The sequence below is a fragment of the Prionailurus bengalensis genome, chromosome D3 (assembly GCF_016509475.1).
Source record: "Prionailurus bengalensis isolate Pbe53 chromosome D3, Fcat_Pben_1.1_paternal_pri, whole genome shotgun sequence".
Taxonomy (NCBI): Eukaryota; Metazoa; Chordata; class Mammalia; order Carnivora; family Felidae; genus Prionailurus; species Prionailurus bengalensis.
The window spans coordinates 58,988,061-59,013,681 of NC_057356.1; positions in this window are offsets into that span (position 1 = coordinate 58,988,061).

The window sequence follows — 25,621 nt, forward strand, 5'->3', positions numbered from 1 at the left end:
ACAGCACGGTCTAGGGACACCTTTAGATAATGTTCCTTCTGTAGGTCAGCACTTTCCTGTCCATCCCTCTCCCTGGCCAATGGCATTAATGTGCATTTGTCAATACTGAATTTCATTTGCCACATAGCGGCTTAGAGAGGGTAGCACATCGTGTTGCATTTTCCTTGCCTCTCAAACTGGAGTTCCTGCTTCTCCCCAGCTTTGTGTTGTCAGCAAAATGTAACGCGTTTACAATCGGTCTCTTGATCTGAGGTAATTACCTGCAGGAGAAATAGCGAGGGTAAGGACCTAACAAGAGAAGCCTTGTGTTGTTGCACGGTGGGCTGCTGTCCTGAAAGTGTATCAGACTTGTCAAATTGGTTCAAATTAAATTGACACGGTGCTCTTCCAGGCATCACCACTTATTATACATCTCGGAGCCCTTTTGGGCAGTAAATGCCTTCCGAGTTAAAAAGGAATGTGCAGAGGAAACTCAAAGGAGCCAGCAACAAGGACAGTGAGGATCTCCAGGAGGACCCGTTAAAACTGGCAGTGAGAATGCGAAGGTTAGGTTATGACTGAGCTCAGTTTTGCTCTTCTCTCAGCAATTTCTAGTTCTGTGCCATTGTGACAGAGGTGTCCCCAGGCCTTAGTCATGAGGCCTTGGAACCATTTTTTCCTGCCTCCGGCTCCATTTATTTATTTATTGTAACATTTATGAGCTCTGTCCAGGGAAACTGCTGGGTCCAGCGGCATCAACCCCAGCCTGAAGGGAGACGGGGGAATTCTAATCCTAGCCTTTCCCTGATGGGCCTGATGACCTTGGCCAAGTCATTTAACCTCAACATGCTGGGGCTGCTGTTTTTAACTGAACAGGGGAGTGAGTGAGCCCTGGATCACCTCGAAAGGGTGTCAGGAGGGATAACTAATTAATGATTGTAAAGCACTTTGCAAACAGAAAGTACTGTACAAAATGCTTAATATTAATAATAAAATGCATTCACTGCAAGCCTCTAGGCGTATGCTCAGAAATAACGACAGCAATTAAAGTAACACGCTAACAAAACTCATTAACCCCCAAACCTCCTTCGCACTGCACTGTATAGCTTCGGTGCTTTCTTAAGACTGCCAGGTGGTGCAGAGAGGAAGGCTGCAGCGGGGGCCAGGGCATCAGGCTCTCCCTCACTTTTCTTTTTTAATTAAAAAAAATTTTGTAATGTTTATTTATTTTTGAGAGAGAGAGAGAGATAGAGCATTTGTGGGGGAGGGGAGAGATAGGGAGACACAGAATCTGAAGCAGGCTCCAGGCTCTGAGCCGTCGGCACAGAGCGGGTCACAGGGCTTGAACTCACAGACTGCGAGATCATGACCTGAACCAAAGTCGGAGGCTTAACCAATGCTTAACTGAGCCACCCAGGCACCACATCTTCCTCACTTTCTAGACAAGTTAGCCTGTCTCCTGTTAGGAAAGCCAACAGTCCAGAAACCCTATCTCCATTCAGCCTTTCCTGGCCTTCCTCCATGTGGATCATTTCCTTGTTGCCATGCTCCTCCCGCGTAGACTGCCTATACCATCATGCACCCTAGATGGCGCTTCTCCCCTGTGTATGCTTCATTTCCTTTCTTGTGTGTGTGACTTCTCTACCTAGACTGTAAGCTGCTTGAGGGCAGGGTTTCCCATGTATTATAACCTCCTAATTCCTAAAATAAGACAGTACAAAGGACAGGCTCATAGGCGTTCCCTGGAATAAGAAGCAGATAATCTGTCCGCCTCCGATGACTGACTGGACAAAAGGGAAGGGTGTTGTTTCAAACAGGCCACACACACCGATTGTCTTGCCCCCAGCAAGCTGGCAACTACTGCTGAGAAACTCCTGAGGTCTGGCAGGGAGGAGGAGTTAGGACCTTGCCAGCCTGGTGGAAGAGAGAAGAAAGGGCTTTTGACTCAGTTGTTCAGAAAACCTATAGCTTTGAACTGGGGGATAGTGAAGGCTAAGATTTAGAGAGTAAGCTCAGGAGAAAAGAGAAGCAATTAATATGATCTGCCTTGAGTAAATTAGAAGGCAGAGCTAGGGTGTGGAGTGGGTCATAGCTAATAAGGGATAGAGGGTGGGAACCACATGCATGTCTGGAGACCCCAGAGTGTTGAGGGAGGCTACTGAGGACTGTGTGAAGACAGGCTGCGCACCTTGTAAAAAATAATTTATGTTTCTATTTTCCTTTGTAGAATGAATGGCAAATTAGCAAAAATGGCCGTCCTCCTTACCTCCTTTCTCTTCCTTTTTAATAAGCTCCCTTTTTTTTTTTTAACTTTTAAATTTCATACCTAACCGTGTCAGGAGTGCTAGCTTATGTCAGAATTTTTGTGTTGTAATAGCATCTTTTACAGAATATGAGTGGTATGTAAACCATATTCCTGAGGCTTTGTGAGTCAGAATTTAATCTGATTCCACCTTGTAATACAGGATTGTGACATGCACCACTAGATCAATAGTCCAAATGTTTTTTGTAAAAGTTTACCACATACACTCTAAGAAATGTCTCTAAATTATAAATAAAAATAGTATAGTATTTGCCAATGTTACATAAAGCAATAAAGCAAAAAAAAAAAAAAAAAGGTCAAACACAATTTTTAATCTGATTGTTAAATAAGATTCTCTAGAGAGGAGCTTCCTAGTCAGTAATGAAGGATGTTGTATCTTAGAGGAAATAGCCAAGGAACTCTTGACCAGGGAGAGGGGTGGGTGCTGAAAGTTGAGGGCTGGGGAGGAAGAATTTTCTGTGAAAAGCCTGGAGCCAGAGAAGGAGAGGTGTCTCTGAGCAAGAATGTCTACTTACAGGGGAAATGGAAGCAGAAGTAGTGAGGAAGAAGCTAACTGCACACAAATATGCTGCTACACAACACTAGGGTGTGGAGAGAAAAATGCAACAGGAATCCAAAGGAGAAGGTAAAGCAGGGAGAGTGGGGTCTGGAGATCTATCCTGGCGGAGGCATGTTGTGAAGAATATTCTTGATTTTTGGCAGCCGCTCCACAGATGATTCCCTCCTGTGGAGAGCTGGAGTGATTGTGGACAAGCAGTTTGGGAGATTACAGGTCTAGAGATGACTTAGGGGGAAAAAAATCCTAAAATTACAAGAAAAAAAGCCAAGAAATGATATTGAGGGAGTACAAGCCTCTATTTCACGGCCAAATCAAAAACTCCCTGACTAGGAAATTGATATTCTGCCTCAAAGTCTCTTTGCTGAAGGTTGGGCATGGCTTACAGGGGAGATGGCAGAAGAGGGGAGGTGGCATCAGTGTGTGCTTTAGGATCCAATTGTGCCACTCACTTGTGGTGTGTCCTTGAACAAGCTGTCAACCTGGTTTTCACCAGTAAAAAAAAGGGCATTTGAGTTAGATAATCTGTAAAGCTCTTTCCACATCTGATAGCCAATGAGCTACATGATGTAGAGTGTCTAAAGAGTGCCCTACACAATTATATAGTGGGTAAAAAGCTGACTTAGGTGTCTTTCCATATCCGTGAAGCTACTATGAGTTTGCTAATGCATGCATCTTTAGGGTCCCCATGGTGTTCCCATGGTGAACAGTGGTCATCAGCCAAAATGCATTCAATAACTGCTATGTGTCCAGCCCTTTGCTAAGTACTAAAGGATGCCCTTGTCTTTGCTCTCGAGCTGTTTGCAGTTAGTCAGGGATTCACATAAACACAAGAAAAATGATAGAAGATAAAAGATGCCAGTAGGTTCTTGTGTTTCATTGACAAATTAGAGCTATAGACTGAGGGCGCTCTGAGTTTAGTAGAGCATTAGCTTTCTGTTGGGCTGAATGACGAGGAAGAGGTGTGAGCTGGGTCTTGGAGAGAAAATCCAAACTGCATCCTGGTTCTTGCTGGGTGATAGGTAAACAACTGTACACACACACTGAGGAAGTCCAAAGCTCTGACAAACCAGGGCACTTCATGAACCTCTGTTGATTAGTTGAGACAATGGAGATGAGATATGTGAGGGGTTCAAATCCAGAAGCAGCATTTTAGTGTGTTATGCCCTGGAGAACTCACCTGAGATTAAGCATTCATAAGGTGGTAGATCAACCATTAAACCTGTGGTCAAGTTTTGGATCCAAATCCTCTTTCTGTCTTTTATTAAAACGTTGAATTTGAAAAAGTCTTTTAACGCTATTTGAGTTTGGTGTTAGACCTGAGAATGTTTCACTATATTCTAGTAGGTTGTGGTGACAAATAGCAAAGTTAGAGAGGGAGTAAACAAGTCAGGGGCTAGCATGAAGATCCTGGGTGCACAGGGAATAATTGGCACAGGCCAAAGATCGTTTCTGGATGTTGAGCATAGACATTATTGGTTTACTCCACAATTTGTACTAAAGTTGGCCTTTCTGAAATGTTTTTTCCACTCTTAAGAAAATGCAGAGTTTCTTCATCTTGTGCATTCCATGTTTTTAGCAAACATATTTCATCAGCAAATGTAATTACACTGCACTGAAGTTAGGCATAACAATGACCATATAATTTATGGCCCAAACCAGGTTACTATTGAAAGTGAGATAGGTGCTACCCATAATTACATAGGTTAGCAGGTGAAAATCAAGCTTGTCTTGGGGAAGCTGGAAGTGTAATAACCTTATCCATAAGAAACCACTTTTTTCCCCCAACAAACATCAATTCTTCCTCTTTCTAAATTAGGAAGCTTCATCCAGGGTCCCTCACTAGACACTGAGGAGTTTTTTAAACAAACAATGAAGCAAACAGAAAAACCTACCTTTTAGGGGAACAAAAAGTCCCTAGGAAACAAAAATGCTGAAGAAACTCAAAAAGTTATTTTGAAGAAAGATGATACAGGATGAATGTGTGTATACATATTCAAGAAGGAGAGTTTGTGCACCCATGTATTCTTTTTCAATCTCATGGACTTACATTATGTTGTACGTGTGTGTGTGTGTGTGTGTGTGTGTGTGTGTGTTTTACATGCATGTAAAAGTGTGATCCCTATCAATCCCCAAATAAATGATTCTTGGATGACACAGAGAAAGGGAGAAAAGAAAGCTCTAGAGAGGCGGGGTGAGGAGGAGAATTGGGGATGAGTGTGTAATTTAAAATTATAGCCCAACAAATGCAAAACAGGAAGGGAACAGCATTTTAAAGAGGCCGGCAGATAACATCAGCTCATTAGTGGTTCCAATACAGTGTACGTTGGTTTGCTTTCTCTTTTAGCACCAAATAAATAAAAATAAATAAATAAATAAATAAATAAATAAGTGATATATGTGCATGTGGGTATGGAGGAAGTAAATTAAATAAAGAGAGCTCAAGTTATTTTAGAGTACTCTGAGCATTAACTCTCATCCTTGAAGGTACTAGCAAGAATTACGAAATGTTTTTGTCTTTGAAATTAGCCACCGCACTCGGAACGTAATTGGATTCTCAAGGTATCCCTTCAGTAGATGAGGGGTGGGGAAGGGTCAGAACAAAAGGTAGTGGAGTTCTTTTCATCATTTGGATGGGAGGACAGGAGAATCAATGATGCTGGGACAGCATGGCTGTCAAAGATTGGAAAACATGTTTCCATTTGGAAATGATTAGGGTCTTATTGCTCCTGTCTTGCATATGAAAGATTTGAAATGCATCAGTTTGATGTAACTAACGTTGAATGACAACTCTATGCATGTAGTTAGCAAAGTTCATTGAGAAGGAGAGAAGAACACTGAATTTCAGAAAGTTGAACCATAAGAATTGAGTACCTTGATTGAATTTGATAGCTGTTAATGGGAAACTGTACTGAACTGGCAAAAAAAAAAAAAAGATGCAATGGATATGGTGAAAAGGATCAACCTCAAATTTAGTTTAAAAAAAAAACCTCAGAATTAATCTTGCCTGTTTTATTCAGTTAATAGTAGAAATTATTTTACATGAGGAAAGATGGTGTCAGAAATAGCTGAGTGGAATTTTAGAGGTAGAATTAGAAGAGGGCAAAGGGGGAGCTAATTTGCTTTTCTGCTCCAAAATATTCCCAGCAATCAGGTCTTAAGATCCATTTCATTCTTTTTTTATTAAAGGTGGAATGGGATTCCTTAGGAAGGATATTGGGATGGAGCTTGGCTTGTAACCATTGAATTGAGTAATCAGAAGGCCAGAGGAGCCATGCCATCTGAAAGTCAATGTGGATAGTTTGGAAGAAAGATGGAAGGGCCCTGGATCCTGCCCAGAGAGACCAGCTGGGGCCATAGACCTGAGTAAGACTGATAAATCAGCCAAGGAGAAGTGAGTTACTGTATAAGGAGCCTAAGGATATAGATGAAGGTTGGTGGCCTCCCAGGGATGGGAGGGTTTATCCTTGATGAGGGCACTGGGCACAGGGAACAGATTCCTTTTATGATTATAGCCTGAGTCCTATATCTCTACTGTGGGCATATATGTATGGTGTAGAATGATGGCAACCAAGGCGTAGCTCTTGGGTCCTTTGCCCTAATTCTGTTTCTCACCTGCCAACAGATTTAATTTTCTCTTTAAAGTTAATATATTTAAGTGGGGCATCCGTTCCTCAGTCTGTAGCAGCTATCATCACCCTATATTGTCTGATATTGGACACACTTCCCTGATTTACATAAACTATCTGATTCTTGATTTCTTGATTTCTGTTTGGCCATGTGCAATGTTTGGCTCTTTGCAATGCTCTGGAGAACTCTTCTCCCTACTTCATCCGTAATGATTTTCTGAAAAGCAAGAAGGGCAAAGGCCCAGAGTGATTCATTGAAGGTGCATATGGTATTCATTCTGCAGAGAACAAATATGGAACAGGAGAAAAAGTGACAGTCGCACCATTTGCATTTGATATGTAAATTCAAGATACATATTGATTTACATGTATAATTTAGTAACCAAAAAAAAAAAAAAAGAAAGAAAGAAAGAAAGAAAAGAAAAAAAAAACCCAGCTAGCTAAGTAAACATGAATACCCACCCCAAGCTAAAGGCTGGGCTCATGGCAGTGTTTGTAAATGGTGCAGTGCAGTAGCACATCTCGGCATGCAAATGTATACAAACTTCAAACTGTTGCTAGGTTAAACAACACCTTTCCCAGGAAGCACACGGATTTAGCAGCTTGTGCTTTATGCATTGGTCTCCAGAGCAGAAGGCCCTTCTCCTCACCTCACAGTAAGGGCAGGACACATGATCCATCCCTGTGTTTTCCTTGCTGAAGTCTGCCTTCTAGCGATATAGCCCAGTGTTTTTAAACAATTTTTTTCTTTTTGTTGTTTCACGCACGAAGCATTTGGACACACATTTGCCTATAACCTTCGAGGACAGATCCGAATGCCTTAACTGGCTCCATCTTTATCCAAACTTATTTTCTATTCTTACCATGTTTCTCCTTACCCTCAGCTCCTGAAATAACCCTACAGAGACAATTCTTTACTGTCCCTCGGACACAAAAATTTTCTCACCACCATGTTTTTGCTAATCCAGTACCATCCAAGAGAATGCCCTTTCCCTCATCCATCAAAACCCCATTAATATCTCAAGCTCAACTTGGACTGCATGGAGACTTCACGAAATTTGAAATGAAGCTAATTCTCCTTTCCAGGGCTAGTTGCAGCACTTGTGGTGTCAAGTGTCAAGCTGTTTTCTCAAGCTTGGTCATACATGGTTGTATGAGGCACTCCAGTAATTTTCTAAGTGTTGCTCTTGGTTTCTCAGCCAGAGAGAATGTTTCTGGGGAAAGGGATTTCATCCTCTTTGTACAACACATTCTATTTGGTGCAAAGATGGACATATTGACAATGTTAACACACAGTGATGGGCTAAGTAAACATGAATACTTCTCCAATTTTCACTCCTTGTTTATCATTATTTACAGCCTATAACAGGAAGCCATCATCAGTGATCATACTTTTAAAATGGGTTAGCAGAGGAATGTAAAGAGTACGAGAAGTGCATTAGGGGATGCGTTCAGGACTTTCCTTTTGCTCCCACTCTGCTATAAATTTTGTCATGATTTCTTGTTTATAATGAACAGTAACATGTGCATGTTAGAATCCAGGCCACTGAACCTCAATACTATTAAGACTTCGGGCAGGATAATTCTTTGTTATGTGGGAGTCTTTCCTATGTATACAAAATGTTTAGAAGCATCCCTGGTCTCTGCCCACTAGATGACAGTAGCTCCCTCAGACCCCATGCCTTTGTACCACAGTTATGACAACCAAAAGTGTCCCCAGACATTGCCTATGTCCCTGATGGACAAAATATGCATCACTTCCTTCTATCTACCCATGTTGAGATACACTGGTCTAATCAGGGATCTAAAATTCTTAAGACATTTGTCTCTCTTCAGTGAGTTAAGTAAACCCCTATGGTACTTTAATATTTTACTTCTTTAAGGAAGATTCTGCTTTTTCCTTGTTAATTGTTTATTAGTTTTTATTAACAAATATTTATATAGCACTTTGTCCTTAGCTCTGTGTTTTAAGTACTTGACAAAAATTAACTAATGCAGTTCTTCTTTTTTTTTTCAACGTTTTTATTTATTTTTGGGACAGAGAGAGACAGAGCATGAACAGGGGAGGGGCAGAGAGAGAGGGAGACACAGAATCGGAAACAGGCTCCAGGCTCTGAGCCATCAGCCCAGAGCCTGAAGCGGGGCTCGAACTCCCGGACCGCGAGATCGTGACCTGGCTGAAGTCGGACGCTTAACCGACTGTGCCACCCAGGCGCCCCTAACTAATTCAGTTCTTAAACATACCCATAAGATAGGTACTATAATTATTCCTGTTTTACAAAGGGGGGAACCAAGAGGCCCAGAGAGGTTAAGAAATGTATCCAAGGCCACACAGCTAATAAGTAGTAGAGCTGGGATTGAAATCTAAATGCTGTGGTTCTGAAGTCTGTGCTTTTAATCAAGGTGGTGCCTTTCACAAAGGAAAACACTAGTTTCCTCTGGAGTGATTATCACAAATTCTGAACAGGGGGATTTTCATAAATTTTCACCAGTTCAGGGGACACATAATTTGGGGGTTAAGCATAAACCTCATTAACTGTTTTAGAAATCCAGAAGTTTGTTTCTCCTTAACTGCTTGCTCTTGAGTGAGCTCTTGCTATCACTGGGACCTAGACATACATACCTGTACGGGACACAGGGTTGTGGAGGAATGTGCATCTGAGGTCTCAGGTATACTTCAGAGGCTGTGGGAAATATTCAGTCTGTCAAACCTGAATTAATCCCTCAGTTCTCTGTACCCATGAGAAAAGTTCCAGACTGATTGCTGTTTTGTATTTTCAGCTGTTTTATATAGTCAGGCTATTCTCCAGCTCAAAGCCTCTAGTGAGTCTTTGCTTCCAGCTGCACTGAGTCTAAACTCCTTTGACAAGATGTCAAGACCTTTCATTATCTCACTATTCCCCACACAGCCCATCTGCGTGGTGTGGGTCAGCATCCTCACTTCCCTTCTAACTTCCACCTGTCCTCTTAAGGCAGAACACAAGTTCAGCCCTCAGCCTAGTTTTCTTGAACTCCTTCACCATTTGTTTTCTGTGTCATCCAAATCCTCACGGAGATAAAAACCTGCAATCTGTGCTAATTTTCATGTTTACATTTATCCTCTCAACTAGACTGTATAGATCTTGAAGGAAGGACTGTATCTTTTTTCACAAACCTGGCCTCCACATTAAGCATGGGACAGGTACTCAACCAAAATGTTAATCCGTTGCTCATTCATCATCAACCTTCATGTTCCTTTTGCCATGAAGGGGACCATGAGTTTTTGCCCTCACTATCAGTGAATGCTAAGCTGCAGCAAAGTTCTCCAGTCCTTGACTTGTAGCTCTGTTGATGGTCAGCTACAAGGTACCAATTGATAGTCTTCCAAGAAAATATAGTTTCTGCAAGGAGGTGAAGTAAGATGTCATATCCCGTCAGTGTGATGCAATTGCTTAACTTCAGAGGAAGACAAAAGCTACAAATATCCATGCTGCTCTAGAGAAAAACACCATCAGTGAGAACTAATAAATGGCATGGCCTTGTTGTGTGCTGTATTGGGTGACTGTATCAGAGACATGGGGGCACATGTCCTTGAGGTAAGGTAGATTTAGGGAACTGCCAGCCATCTACCATCAGAAACAACAAGTGTGAGAAGTGATAGATCTCTTTCAAAATCTAGCTTTTTCATCAAGGTGTTTATTTTCTGTGGTGATGATCATGGTAGTATTGTCAGTGTTCGCAGCATTTTGACAGATTTCAGTGCAGTGCATGTGTCTTTTAAGACACATAGGATATCCACAGAAGAGGGGCTACCACCCCAGATCTTTAAAAACTATTGGAGTCCCAAGATGTTAAAGATATTTACTTAAGTGAATGTCAAGACCGTCTTAAATTAGTTTAGTATTTCCTAGTACCCTTTAAGTCATTTTGGTTTTAGACCAAAATTTGGTTTTACATGTCAGAGAAAATCCCGACCGCCACAATTTCCTCAGGTTTATAACATAGTAATGAGTTATTAATGGAAAGTTTTAACATGAAACTGGACTTTCCTTCAACCTAGTGTCAGTTAATCAATTAAAAAGTAATAAAACATTATTTAATGTCTTATGTGTTAGGCATGGTGAAGGGCATAGTTTCTTACAAGGGCTTTAGTCACATGAATTTTATTTAAAAAATCAACAAATGAAAATTTTTGTTTGAGGTATAATTATAAAGAAAAATACTTCAAAGCCAAATGAATGTTGTTTTTGCCCTCCTGCTTTTATGACTTTCTTATGTATTATGAGTGGACAACCACATAGTGCTTTCTTATTTTGCATTTCTCTCATGTGTGGTGGAGACCCTGTATCTTCTGAATAACCTGGTCCATTGGATGTTCTAACTCCATACAGGCATCTTTCTGGAAAATTCCAGCTTTCATATCCTGGGCAGAAATTTCTGACCCAGGGCACCTGGGTGGCTCAGTCAGTTACACATCTGACTTTGGCTCAGGTCATGATCTCATGGCTGGTGAGTTTGAGCCCTGAGTCAGGCTCTGTGCTCAGAGCCTGGAACCTACTTTGGATTCTGTGTCTCCCTCTCTCTCTGCATCTTCCCCGCTCATACTCTGTCTCTATGACTCTCAAAAATAAATAAACGTTAAAAAAAAAAGAAAATTCTGACCCTATTTATTTACAACTGACCCATTATTCCCCACACTCTACAATGACATTTTTATTAATACATAGTCCTTGTTAATGGGATTTGACCTATTTTTACCATAAATGGATGTACCACTTACTAGTTATTTACGTTATTTTTTGTTAACCCCAACTTCCTGGAATTTCCTGAATTCCAAATACTTTGCTTTTGAATGAATCCAGAGAGGTGAGTTGGGCCTGTTTTTCTTTCTCTAAGGGACCATCATTTCGTCCCACCTATCTTCCTCAGAAGCTGATTTTATTGTAAATCTCTGGGAAAGTGCTTGCGCTAACACTAGCAGGTGGGAAGATATCACTTACTTTTCTTTCCAAAAGAAGTTCATGTTACAAGAGCTGAGATCTATAATCACCAAGGTAATCTGCCATATTTTGTTAGGTGCACTTGGACAGTTTCCTCCATGAAAAGATTCTATGTAGAAAAATTAATTTAAAACATGAAGCAAAGAAGCATGCTTTGTGTATTTTTCCTGCTAGGAAGACATTTCCTCAGAAAGGGCTCAGCGTCCATGTGGCCATCACCATGAATCTGGTGTGATAGCTCTGGAGCAGTGAGCATAATAATATGGTGGCTCATGTGAGGGGACACTTCTACCTGACTCCAGGTTGCCATGTAGGTCCCTATCCCATCATCGAGATCCCAGTTCTTGAACTGGAGAGAATAAGCACATCAAAATATTAATTCATTAATCCAGAAATTCATAAGAACTAATATGAAAACATGAACTATGGGAAATAGAGTGGTTCTGAAAACTAAGTCCAAGTTCCCAAGGAATTTTTAAACTAATAGACCAAGACAAATACTATGAATTATGATTTTCTACAAAGTAAATTCGAAAGATTTAAATTCAAGATTCTGAGGACAGGTGGGAATCAGGGTTCATTGTTAAGCTGGAATATCTTAGAATTTGAAGAGGACCAAAAAATGACTCCACTAATTACCCCATGATAATTAATGACATTTATATTTATAACAAAATAGGAGGAGGAGCCAAGATGACAGAACAGCATGGAAGTTTTTTTGTGTGTCTATATTTATAACAAAATATGGAAGGAAGAGGCCAATAGCTGTTACCATGGGACCGTGGCACACAATGGTTTTTATTTTATTTATTTATTTTTTTTTTGGTGTGTGCTCTCTGTCTTTTCTGAGTTATTTTTTGAGTGTTGTTTTTCAAATCTGGGGGAAATATGATTTAAAAAGTCTTCCTTGAAAAAAATGGCAATTCTTGCTTGGTGCTACATGCAATGAGAAAGACACAGCTGATGCACTTCAGAATAATGAAGGTCTGGGGGACTTCATAGAGTAACTGGGCCACATGCATCCTTACGAGAACAGTTTCCTCTCGATCATTTCAGCCCATCTCGATGTGCCCAGCTCTGCACCAAGAGCCGTGGGGCTCCTCATTCATGGCAAACCCTTAAGGCAGAGATAGACACATGGTGAAGATGGTGCTCCATTGCATGGTATAAGCAAATGTCAACATTTGTGATGACAATTCCATGAGCTGGGGAGGTGCAGAGAAGCCAGAGACAAGGTTGCTGAGCTCTGGTTGATAATCTTGTTCTAGGGTATTACCACTGTTTACCAAATTTGGACTTCATTCTCCTTTTATTCATTTATTTTTATTAATAAATTATGCATTGAGAGTCTACCAGGCACAATACCCAAAACCAAACACAGTTCACTCAAAAAAGACTAAACACAATGGAAATGCTATCTATCTTTCCAGAGATCACAGTCAGCTCATGGCTCCCTCTGGCCAACACCACCACTGCATTTTAATTGGTCCAGGGAGGACCAGAATCCCTTAGTTTGAAAGATAATGCTCCAGAGAAGCTCCTGTGAGTGGCCAAATGACAATACTGTGGCCCAGTAGTCTTTTTCCTCAGAACTAAGAACAATTTCCATTTGCTATATTCTTCAATGTTAGGGGGTTGTAGGTGCCTTAGAAAATATACAGAAAACAGAACAAGGGAAGACACTATATTAGGAGATTCACAAAGTCTTGGAAACCAGTTCATGAACTTTTACAGCAATGATTCAGCTTGGGGTAGGGGAGTGTTCTTAACATCCTCAGCATATATGACACCAATTTTTTTCTCCTGAGAAAGAAAGAAGCTCTCCATGTTAGAGGCAGGGAACCACTCATACTAACAGAACTGTGGATTGGTTTTATGGGACAGAATCCTCCAAGGAAAAAAGAAATATCTGCTGCTTGAATTATATTCCATTTGATTCTGTAGAGCTTACTAAGTCCCTTCTAGGTGCAGTAGATGTGCAGAAGAATCAAAGATGAATGAAATAGTCCCTCCTTTAAGGGAATTTAGGAACACAGGATACAAATAACCTTAAACTCCATGAATGTAGTGAACAGCATCTAAAATAATGTGTGTGGAACCTAGTCTGTGTTCAGTAACTATTTTTGGAACAAATAAGATATAAAATGCCAAGTGCTGAAAGCATGGTCTGAACAAAGTCCAGTGGTTATTCAGAGAACAAAGACAGCATACTAGATTGGAGGAGGCAGGGGGAGTTTCACCAAGGGAGAACCTTGTGACATGCATGGGGAAGTGTAGATGGAATTTAGGAAAGTGGAAAGGAGATGGTGGGTGTTTCAGAAGAAGGGATGGTACAGGCAATGGAGAGAAGCTTGGGACAGGAGTCAAAGGGAAGAGGAAGGTGCAGAGTAAAGAATAGACTGGACCATGCTGCGGAGGGTCTCCAGTGCCAGATGAGAAAGACATCCAGATTGAGGTGAAGATGACAGGTGATGGCTTGCCTTTTCTTCGGCCTCCCCTCATTGTACTTTAATATTGACAATGCTGGATAAAATCACAAAAGTCATAATCTTAGCGAATCATTTGGTATTAGTACCAGGACTTTCCTTCTTGACTTCTAGACCAAACTTCTTATTTTTTTCTAGTCTCTCTCTCACATCCCTTTTTCTATTCTTTATGTCATTTGACACCCTTCTGTGTTTCTCTCTCCAGCCCTCCAGCTCTCCCTGAATTACAGTTTGGTGGAGTATAAAATAGTAAGGTTACATGGTCTGGGAAGGAGGGTGTATATCTCTGTTGCATAATACTCCAGTGGAAAGAAATGTTAAAAGATTTTGGCCCATTTTCAGTCAGATTTTTCTTATATGCTTTAGAGGAAGAATAGAGAATGTCATGCAAATGCTGCCTCAGTGAAAAATCAGCACAAAGCCCCATTGTGCATTTCCTGGGAGCCAAGCTTCTCATTTTTATACCACAGGAGAAGTCCCAGTGTTTTGAATCTTTAGAATGAATATTTTTGTACCAAACCTCAAGGGGAGAGGGAAAGCAAATAAAAAAACAAAAAGATTTGTAAGATGTGGTAGCCACATCTGGGATAAACTGGGCCATTGCAGCCCAGCTATGGAGTTTCAGGAGTTTCTCTTAATAACCTTCCAGGCATTCTGCTATTCCTGAGCCTTCCCATATCACTTACTGAAATGTGGGAAGGCACAAGCCATTCTCTGGTCATCACTGTTTTTAAGGTCCTAGCTTTCTACATCTGCAGTCCTTTCATTCTGATTCCTTCTCTGTTTCAGGTTTCCAGAACCAAGACTCTTGACCTCTGGTTCTGTTCCTTCTTAATAAAACGTACTTGTGTGTTCTTTGGCACTCTAAAGTGAACATGATCTGTGTCAATTTAGAGTACTACATCCTAGGGAAACATGGATTTTAACCTAAACCAAACCCTTAAATTAAAGAAAATCTCCCTGAATTATTTAAGGCCATGCTTTCTAGGTCCCTCCTAATGCCCTGAGGGTTGAGAAGAATTATCTCTGAATTTGTTTTGACAAAGTTATTGGTTTTTATTCCTTTGTTCTTTCTTTAGAATTGCTAACAGTACATGAAGAAAGAATACAGAAGCTAAAATTGTAACTTTGTAATATCTATAGCAGAATAAGAAAGGCCAGTTGTTGGATGTCACATCAGACAAATGACCGAACACTTTGATTTTTGCATTTTCCTAAAAGCTATTCTTCTTGGATCTACAGAAAGTCCAGCCATGAATTGGTATCCAGATGGGCTCTAATTCAAGAGATAGCAAGGGGGAGGCCCAAGGACCCCAAAGCGTTGGAATTACACCTTGTCTTGAACAGATGGCAGAGCCAGAGACCTGGGATTTCTTAAAATGCAACCAAAAGGAACATTTTGTTTTAGTGCAAATGTGTTAAATATCAACATTATTATAGAGAATACTCTTTAAAAGCTAGCTCAACATTGACATGGTATGGGAACTATTAGAACTCTTTGTATTGCCTGATGCTGAGGTGAAAAAAGTGTGCAAAGTGGTCCTTGGAGGGGGTGGTACTGAGCCTACGACAGGTAAAAAAATATGAGTAAACCAACATAATCACACCCTGGCTGCTCCAGGATCATTGGTCAAGGCCAAATGCAAGCATATGCCCTGAGAAAAATGTTGGGCTTATGTGGCCCATAACCCCCTATCCCACTTCCTTCTGATGTTCAGGTGAGCTACTGAGAGTAGAGAGCAGTAGAAGGTGAGAAAAGGTAAGGTCCAGGTTAAGGTCAGTCAGCCCTCTCACTGGTTTGCACAAGGTGTAATTTAGGTCTGCCTCTTAGGCAACCACTGATATGTGATCCAGTAACCTACAAAGAAGTGTTCACACACTCACCTCTACACCTTTTCTCATGCTGATCCTCCCTTTCCCACAGGGTTCCCATGTACTCCATTGAATCAAATTCTCACCATCTTTAACATCTCCTACAAGAGACCTTTAGAAAACACATGAAACTATCATAGTCTACTATGAATTCTTGTTTCATTTACTATCCATCCCACTGACAGGAAACTTTTCTTTGAACTTTATTATTACATACACTTTGTATGTATATTTCATCTACCTAAATCAATTTCTGGGCTCATGAAGTCAGATAAACATATTCTTTGTTTTGGATCCTTCCTTAAATCACTTAGCATATAGATTATTGGCATGTATGTATATATAATATAGATGATAGAAAGATAGATAAATAGATAGATAGATAGATAGAGATAGAGATATAACATATTTTCAATAACCAGTATATGTGCTTTACAGGGAAGTCAATTATGAAGAAGTATAAAGTATGAAACTTTAGCAATTACAAAGTTTAATAATGAAATATAATTCTCCTTTCCAGGTTTTGGTGCTCTCCATTCATCCATCCATCATTAGACTGTGCTTCTCCAGAGATGACAAGATGTGACTGCCTGAAACAAATGCATATCATTTCTTCCTGAATAGACCTTTCCCTCTTTCCAAGGTGAGTTGTGCGGGTACTGGGAAGAGAAACTTCAAAATTCCTTTTCACTGCTCTGTAAAGTCTAGAGCCTAGAACAAGTGGTAAGTAGCCTGTTCCTTGTTTCATTTTCTCTGTCTTTTCCCACAGCCCTTTTACTTCTCTAAATCCTCTAGATCTCAAGCAAAAGGTGCACATGGACTTGTCCTCTGAGCCTTGTCGTATCTAGCGCCATTCTATGTGGGAAACAATAAGTTAATACAATGCCCTCCAAAGAGACACCATTAGCTCTTATAAACCGTTAATTTCTCTCAGGAAATCTCCCTTCTCTCCTTGGTTCTTGTATGTCTACACAAAGAGAAGAAAGGGAGAGGTCTTCCATGCGCCACTTCTTGCCAGGTTCTCCAAGATTTTAGTAGCTATAAAGTCTGTTGTTATTCTTTTCATTGACTACCTGTTAAGGTTCTAGGGAATCAGTAAGCTGAAGATTTGGAAGAGGACTAGAACTTATTTGGAATAAGGGAACTGATGCACTAGAAGTGTTCAAGCATAGGCTGATATGGTGTGTGTGTGTGTGTGTGTGTGTGTGTGTGTGTGTGTGTGTTTGGTCACTCTATTGCTCCTGATTCATATTTATATGAAATTTACATCACTATTTCCTATTGCATAGACATATGTATCTCATTTGACAGTTAGTTTAACTTAAATTCATGCTTCATTAGTCACCCATACTCATAAGTTTTGGCATAATCACAGAAGAACTTTCTAGTGGACAAGATTGCATTCATTTAGCTGGACATTTGGATATTTCAATTGATTCAGCCATTCAATGAAAAGGTCCAGCAAATGCCCCTAATTTGACATTGTTAGTTGTGGGCTATTTTTTTCTCCTGTATCAACCACTGTGGCTAATTAGGCAGCAGATTCGAATCTTCATGAATTTTTCAGGCTGATACGTGTTCTTTCCCAGGGCTAATTTGCTATTATCAGAGGGATGACTCTGGTATACATTGTTGGTGGTGTCTGACCTTATTCCCCTATTCAGATTGAAATTAGTTGAGGGATTGTGGCCAAGGAGGTCATTTGGTAAATCATCTGACAGAAAACAGGTCTGCTTTAGAGAATGTCCTTTTCTTGCTCCCCTTCATAGCCCATCCTAGCTTCTGCTGCTGCAAGGCTCTATCAAGAAGAAATAAGATTCAATAAAACTTTTACCCAGGATTTCAGAAACTTAAAAAATTCAGTAGATAACCTAGTTATAAAACTTGTGTAGAGGACTAGAATAATTCCATTCTATGAGCTTCCTGTGTTAACAATGAGGAGGATTTGGCATACAACAGTAGGGGCAGAATTTTGTATAACTGAATGAGAATAAGGAAAACTGCTTTATTATGTGATTTGCCCTATTAGGGATGTTGAAGAGTCCAGGTTTCCTGGGATGGAAAAGTAAGGTCATCCCACTTAACTTTCTTCTCTGGACACCGAGGGGAAGAGCAGAGTACTAACATACCCCACCTCTGTAAGTTGTTTTCCAATTATAACTGATTAGTGGTTAGGATTATTAATAAGAATCACACAACCATTTATATCTTTTGAAAAAGTCATCACTACTAATTTCCACAAATTGGTTGCAATTTCCAATAAGAAAATACCAATTAATTCATTCACTAAGAATTGTAATGAGTTAGGCCAAAGGAGGCCAACATAGTGGTAAGAGCAGAGAAAGTATTCAGGACTTCAAGGGTATAGATTACTTTTGGCAGTCCTCAGTACTTTGGATTTTCACCTTACCACCTTTTTTTTTAAGATAATGTTCCTTACAAGACATGAAGAGAATATCTCAGATATGACTGTTTCATTCCCTGCCCTCCCCCCACCCCCACCTTATCCCTTTAGCAATTTTCTTTCCTAACTTTTCACTGGGAAAAGACAATATGGTATTTAGCGCCTTTTCTCCTTCATGATTTATATATAATTAGGGGCTCGGAAATGTTATTCTTCAGTTCTAAAAGAAGCTGCTATATTGGAATACAAAGGGTCATTTTAGTTATGGGTATACATACTTTTTAATTAAAAATTATTTTATTGCTTTTGTTAAGTAATTAAAATTTACAAAGTGATTTCTCACAAATATTTATTAACATTAAGTTGTTTTTGGCATACACCAGTAAATTGCAAGCTATTGCTTTACTCTGCGTGTGTAATTAAAATGACTAAGTAATTATATTTTTTCCTTGAGTATAGTTGACACTATCACATTTTTCTAAGTTTTGGTTCATTTTTATTTCCATTAGTGAATGCTTCATAGAAGCCAAGATAAGGAATGTCAGTTAGCTAGGAGGAAAGCTGCTTCTCTTACTGAGCTTTTGAGAAATACAAGCAGATATTATGTGCCATGTTTATATTCTCATATGCTTTGTTTTCCTAATGTCTTTCTTTTTCCTTTATCTAGCTGCCTTGATGTTGCCATTATTATCTGGATGTTTATTTAAACATTTCTAGAATGCATATCTTAACTTCAAATTCTCAATTTTATATATTTAGACTTTTATTCAAATTGGCACAAATAGGCGGTATGTCTATTCAACTATACCTTTTGCTCTGCCGAGTCTTTATCGTTTCCCTCTCTCTTGCTCTTCCTCAGATATTATCAACTTCCTTACATTCCTCTTTATCATCAGCAAATGACCCTTAAAAGTCCCCAGTGTGAAGGCTCCATGTCATGTGCAGGGACTTCTATGTATATCAACTTACAGTCCTTACCTCCTGAGGAGCTCAGCATCAGATGGAGGGAAGGATGAATCAACATGATGGCTTCTTCCCAAAATAAAGGAGAATGAAAAGCAAATGTGAGACAACACACCTAGAAACATCATTATTCTTAACCACATTACAAGGTGAAGGGCTGCCAATGCAGTGAAGGTTAGATAGTGGTACCTGATCACGCTGAGAGAGGATCCTTGGTGAATATCTCAGACAATGAAGGCAGAGCCCAGGACTCCATCCTGAGTGGTGCATTCAGAGGAAGGAGCAAAATGATTCTCCTGGAACAACAGAAATGGGGGGAGCTCTCCTTTATACTGTTTGGAAGAAGTCTCTCATAGTAAGAAAATAAAGGCTAAATGAGGAATTACTATCACCCACTCCCTGTGGCCAGGTAGAGTAACAGGACAAGATGTATCCTTTCACCTGCAACAACACACTGACAAAAGGATAAAATTTATAAAACAATGGTTTCCAAGAACCTGAACGTCAGACAGCAGGAAGATGGGAAACAAATGAAATAAGTCCTGTAGCTTCCCAAACTTACTGCCTTCAGAGAGTTTCAGGCTCTGGAGAAGGAAGGGGTAACTCAGAGCCCAGTGGGTACCCTGAACTGAGGAAATGGAGTTGGGAATCTCAAGAAGTCGAGGTGGCTAGAGTTTGCACGGCAGATTGACAGAGAGGAGAGAGCTGCCCAGAAAGAGAAGCCTGGACATCTCAGCCTGGACTCAGAGGCTGACTCTGAGTATTCAGCAGAGCACTGATGAGCAAGTGCCATGAGGAAACTGCTCCTCATGGGGGAAAGAACCACCCAAAAGGACTGTAGGAGAGAGAAACTGGTGCTCATACCAGGTCAGAATAACTCCTGTTCCCAGCAGCCAGACTGGACCTCAACATATATGATGCATTGGTGGAGCACTCAGAGGAGTCTTGGCCTGGGGTTGAGAGATAAGTAGCACTGGGGTAAATGCTGCTGTGCTCTTGCCTAAAGATTCTTGAAAGTTAGCCTCAAAAGAAGCAAGCTGTTTCAGGAAACATCATAACTCAGATTTGCAGGAAACTGGTTTTTGGTGAAGCAAGTAGAAGAGAAGCCTGTGTTACGGAAGGCCCTGTAGGGCTTGCCTTGATTGCTGGTGAGAAATTGGCTACAAATGGCTGTAAGAACTCACATACCTCAGCCCACCATTAGCCATGGTGAGAACCCCTACAAACTCCAGCCTTCCACCGGCAGCTGATCTGGAGAACCTCCACATTCAGAGATGAGTAATAAACAAAAAAGCACAGAGAATCTATCTTGAAAAGAGATCAAAGGAACAGGTAAAGCAAAAATGAGATACTACTAGAGAAAGATACTTTAACAAGAGCACATGTTCCAGAAGTTATTGTAGATCAGCTGGAAAATATGACTGAAGAGATCCCTAAGATTATTTTTTTAGGGGGAGGTTGTAGAAAACAAATGCTTTTATCAAACAAAAATATAAGGTTCAAACAATGTAGAGGTGCAAGAGGTCCTGAAAGATAAAGCATGAGTGAGCACAAAGAAATGGAATTAACAAAATTAAAAACAATGGAAATGGTGGATATGAAAGAGAAGAAACAAGGGGGCTTGAGCATAAGCATGAATAGTATCCATAAAGGATAGAAAGGAAATACTAGATTAGAAAACTATACTTAAATATTAATAAGACTTTTCACAAGGGGCACCTGGGTGGCTCAGTTGGTTGAGTGTCTGACTCTTGATTTCAGCTCAGGTCATGATCGGAGGGTCGTGGGATCAAGCCCAATGTCAGGCTATGTGCTGAGAGTGTGGACTCCGCTTGGAATTTTCTCTCTCTCTCTCTCTCTACTCCTCTCCCCCACTCACATGATCCCTCTCTCTCTCTCTCTCTCTCTCTCTCTCTCTCTCTCTCTCTCAAATTAAAAAAAAAAGAAGACTTTTCACAAATCAAGGAAGATTTGGATCTTTTTCAGTAGTTCTTTTACTTCTTTCAACATCCAACCCAAGATTGTTCTTCTCCAGAAAGCCTTTTAAACCAACTGCACACACTGAACTTATTCTATTCTGGCAGCACAAATTGGTAGATGTTCTAATGTTTCTTTCCCCCAGTTATTATACTGGCTTTTGCTGTTGTTTTTAATTTGGAGAATTAGGAACTTTTTTGAGGATTGGGGCCGCATCTTTCTCTTTTTATGGCCTCCTTTGTATTTTGTACAGACTATATGCAGAGTCAGTACTGTGTAAACAAATGGAGCAAATACATAAAACATAAATTTTCTTCATGCCTTAATACAAGGGTCTCTGAGAACTGATCTGGTGGTTCAGTTCTATAACTGAGGTTGCTAGTTAGCCCTCTGTTACTGAATTTCTGTTGCTCTCTTAGAGGTAAGTGAATAACTGGAAAAGGGCAAATATTTGATCAGGACGTTGGAAGTCAAAATGTACATTTTTTTCTCTTTGTCTCTCTTGGCAAATATTCCAATTCAGTTAAAGGTGCAGGTACAGTCAATGCTGGATAGGGAGTGAGGGCACTGGAGTTCTCATGCAGGGCTTATCACTGACTAGCCAAATGCCCTCAGATTAGTCATTTGATCTTCATTATGTTGTATCTTGGGGCTAGAACAGTCCTTCCCTCATTATAGACACTTAATAATTATGTTTTGAATGAAAGAATAATTAGTCTCAGTTTCCTCCTATGTAAAATGAGAAGTGTATACTAACATGGTCTCTAAACATTGTTTTTACCATAAAAATCTAAAAACTACCTGCTTTCCTCTGACTTATATGCATTTGTGCTGTGTATTTCAACTGCAGTAACTCAGCAGATGCCTGTTGTTTTTATGGGAGATGTGTTTGTCCTCACATGTGCTGTTTACATGTTTTGTATAGATTCAGTGTCCATCCTAACTTGCACAACTTTTGAGAACAGTCAGACAAAAAATCCAGAGGGCACACTGAAGGATTCTTACAGGAAGCTTATAGCCTGTCTCCTTTGGCTAATTTGCAAAAGCATTTTTTGATTTAAAACAGAAGGAGGGCGAATCCCTGGGAGAAAACTCACATCCACTAATGTTCCTTCTGGAGTGAGTTATGAAAGAAAGCCCCAGATGGATTATAGACGAAGGTTAAACTTTGAGACACTAATTTATTGAAAAGGTAAAGATAATAAAAGAACAAAAGTGCCCTGAATGCTATGTCCATGTGTCCTTTCTGCCCCATGCCCCATGTATTCCAGTAATTGAAGGATCTCTAAAAGGAATATGTGTTTCCACAGAGGTGATTTCACCTACATTCTTAAAGAAAATCTTCTTTGGAAACAACTGAAATGATCATTCTATTTAGTTAGATTCTCCAATTAGACAAAAAAGGGCAAACTTTAAAGAAGATATTTCATTTTACAAACAGCAAGCCTAGCAGAACTGTTTGGGGGAAATGATATCAAAGCCTAGGGTGGTATTCTGGAAAAATATTTTTGCGTACAGTGAATTCAGTGATGTTTAATACCATATTTCATCAATTTGAAGGTACACATTATTTTCACATTTCTGAAATCATTTTATAGCCAACAGAGTCTTACAATTGCTATGGGTCAGGTGAGAATTGGGTACAGTTGTCACTGAATACACATATGCAGACCTGGTTATTAATCCTGGTGGTGCAGCCTGGCAGCCGTAACTTGTCAATATTTCGGTCAATGCACCTTGTAAGGCCCGTTTGAGAAAAATATATGCATACTGATTCTTTTCTGAAAAATTGTGTTGACACCATCTGGTAATATTTAAAAAAGCACCTTCATTTAAACTTGCAGAATAGGTGGCAGTGTGTTGGAAGAAAGTTCTGGACACAATAATGGCTTTTAAGAAATGCTGCATCACCAACATGCTTGAGGAAGAGGAGATAGAGGATAATAAATGTAAATCTTTATATATTTTCTAAATACCAGTAATTTAATATCTACCTTTGTTTTTCATCTTTTCTCCCCAAATTCCAAGTAATAATCATGCATTCACACAGCTCTCATTTGGTACTGTTGTCCGAGTGGCTGAGGAAGGCGTGGTAATCAAGTGAACTTTGGAGAGAAAAAAAAAATCCTTATGGGAATCTTTAAAAAGTGTTTCTTTAAAAATGAGGTATAGTAGATGAATACATTAATAGCTCCACTTAGTGGTTTCTATATCCATACCCTTTGCATTGTGATTGCATCAAGAATTGGGAATCTGTGTCTCCATCCCTGGAAGCTGGGCTGGCCTTATGATTGACTTTGACCAAAGAAATAAGGTGGCATGTGGTAGTGTGCCACTTCTGAGACTAGGCTTGCAGAGATGTTGAGCACTTATGCCTTCTCTCAGAATGTTGCCATCACCATGTAGACAAGCCTGGGATAGCCTGATGGAGGATGATAGACCACGTGGAGAAGAGGCCAGTTGTCCTATCAGAGGCTAGACTGCCCTATAGCCAGCCAGCCTTCAAGCATATGAGACAACTTAGCCAAGACCAGCAGAGTTAGCCTACCTTACATATAGCTAACTGAAGACTTATAATAGAGCCCAACCAAGAATAGAATTGCCCAACTGACCTACAGACTCATAAGCCATTAAAAATGCTTCTTGTTTTAAGTCACTGAGATATGGGGTGATTTGTTACACAGCAATAGCTCACTGATACATGAGGGGCAACATATGTTTCTCACATAAAATCAGGTCACTGTGAAGTTCACATCAAGATGCTTTTTCTGAAGGTGTTTTGAAGCTTTTGAATCCCACATACCCATCTATTTCTGCATTTCCCAGGAGTAGAAGCACTGAAATTCTGTAAGACAGGCTGCTCTTGAGATATTTTCAACTTAGCTGGAATCAGGATTTGCCAGAAATGTCGTGAGACAGCTTGTTTAAGTGAGATTTCCTGCTCAGTTTCTTTTTTTAAAAGAAAGAGAGAAAAAGAAAGCAAAAAATAATGATTTTTGGATGGAGTTCGTCTGTTCTGGACACATTTGGACATGTAGTGGAGGGGAACCAATATATAAGGATCTTTGAGTTCTTTAGAAACTTTGGCAAAGTCCTAAACCACCTGGGAATTCATAAGATTAAATGTTTGAAGTGTGATTTTAAATTAATAACACTGACATCACAAATTGTTCGCACAGATCAGTCCCTCACTACTCAAAAATGTTCTGTTTACAGATTGCTCTGTCTTCCGATGGCTGTTTTTTATTTAGGCTGGATATGTTCTTTTACTATCTTGCTTGTAAATTACTGGAAGATTGTCTTCATTTCTTTTCAGGCTTCACACTGAAAGGTGAGTTTTAGATACCTTACTGTTTGGTTAATATTTTACATTTCAATTTTTCAGTTCAAACCAGGGAACCTGAGAAGGGTATGAATAAAACGTAAGCTATAGGTGAACATTTAGAAAAAAGAAAGAGCAAAGGATGAATATGTATGAAACTTACTTAAAATGCCATATTTATGAGGAGAGGAAAAATATTGGAGCCTCACTTTCCCTTTACATATTTTCAAAACACCACATGGGATTGAGTGGGACCAAGTGAAAAGTATAAAATTTGTTGAGTATGGCGGGTGTTTTAGTGTGGCAGTGCAGTAAAAAGTTGGCAGTGCGAATCATCTGGGGCTGTGGATAGGAAGATACACTGAGGCCTTGGGATTAAGGAAGGACAGGGTTTCTTTAGCGCCTTATTTTCAGTGGGACATTCAGCAAGATGCTTGTCCTCTTTCTATGTCAATTCGTTTCACTCTAGAGGCCAAGAGTACTGAGGCCACCAGTTTCTCCTCCATGGATGGGCCAGGGCATGGGCTTGTGCGATTCATATTCCCTCTGTGCCTGCTCTGGACCTGTACCAAGTCCAAGTGGTGGTGACAACAATGCCACCTTGAAGTAGATCATGAAAGGAAAGAAGAGGCCAAAGGAAAGGGTTAACACAAGGGATTTTAATTCAACTGACAATTATGTCACCCATTCTGTTATCAGGCCTGTATTAGGCCTTGAGTGATTGAAACGAGAAATTAAAGGGCCATGAGCTGCATTCTCCAACCCAGTGATTCCACATATTTTTGTCCAAACAATGAAAAATCACACAGGTACAGGAGACATAGAGTTGTTAGTTTCCACAAAGAAGGTTCTCGTTAAATAAGGTATGGATAACTGTTCTTTGAGAGTCCATGCAGCAGTAAATATGAATAATGAAGATCCATGTACTAACATAGAGAAGTCTCTAATACATACAGTTGAGTTAAAAAAAAACACTTCATGTTGTGGTCTACAATGTAATACCACTTGGTGTTCTTATAAATCAACTAAACAAAACTACATATTTCTACCTTGTAAGTATAAAAATTCATAGAAAAGGATTGGAGTGGCATATAGAAAATAGTCACCTCTGTGAAGGCACTGATATTGGCA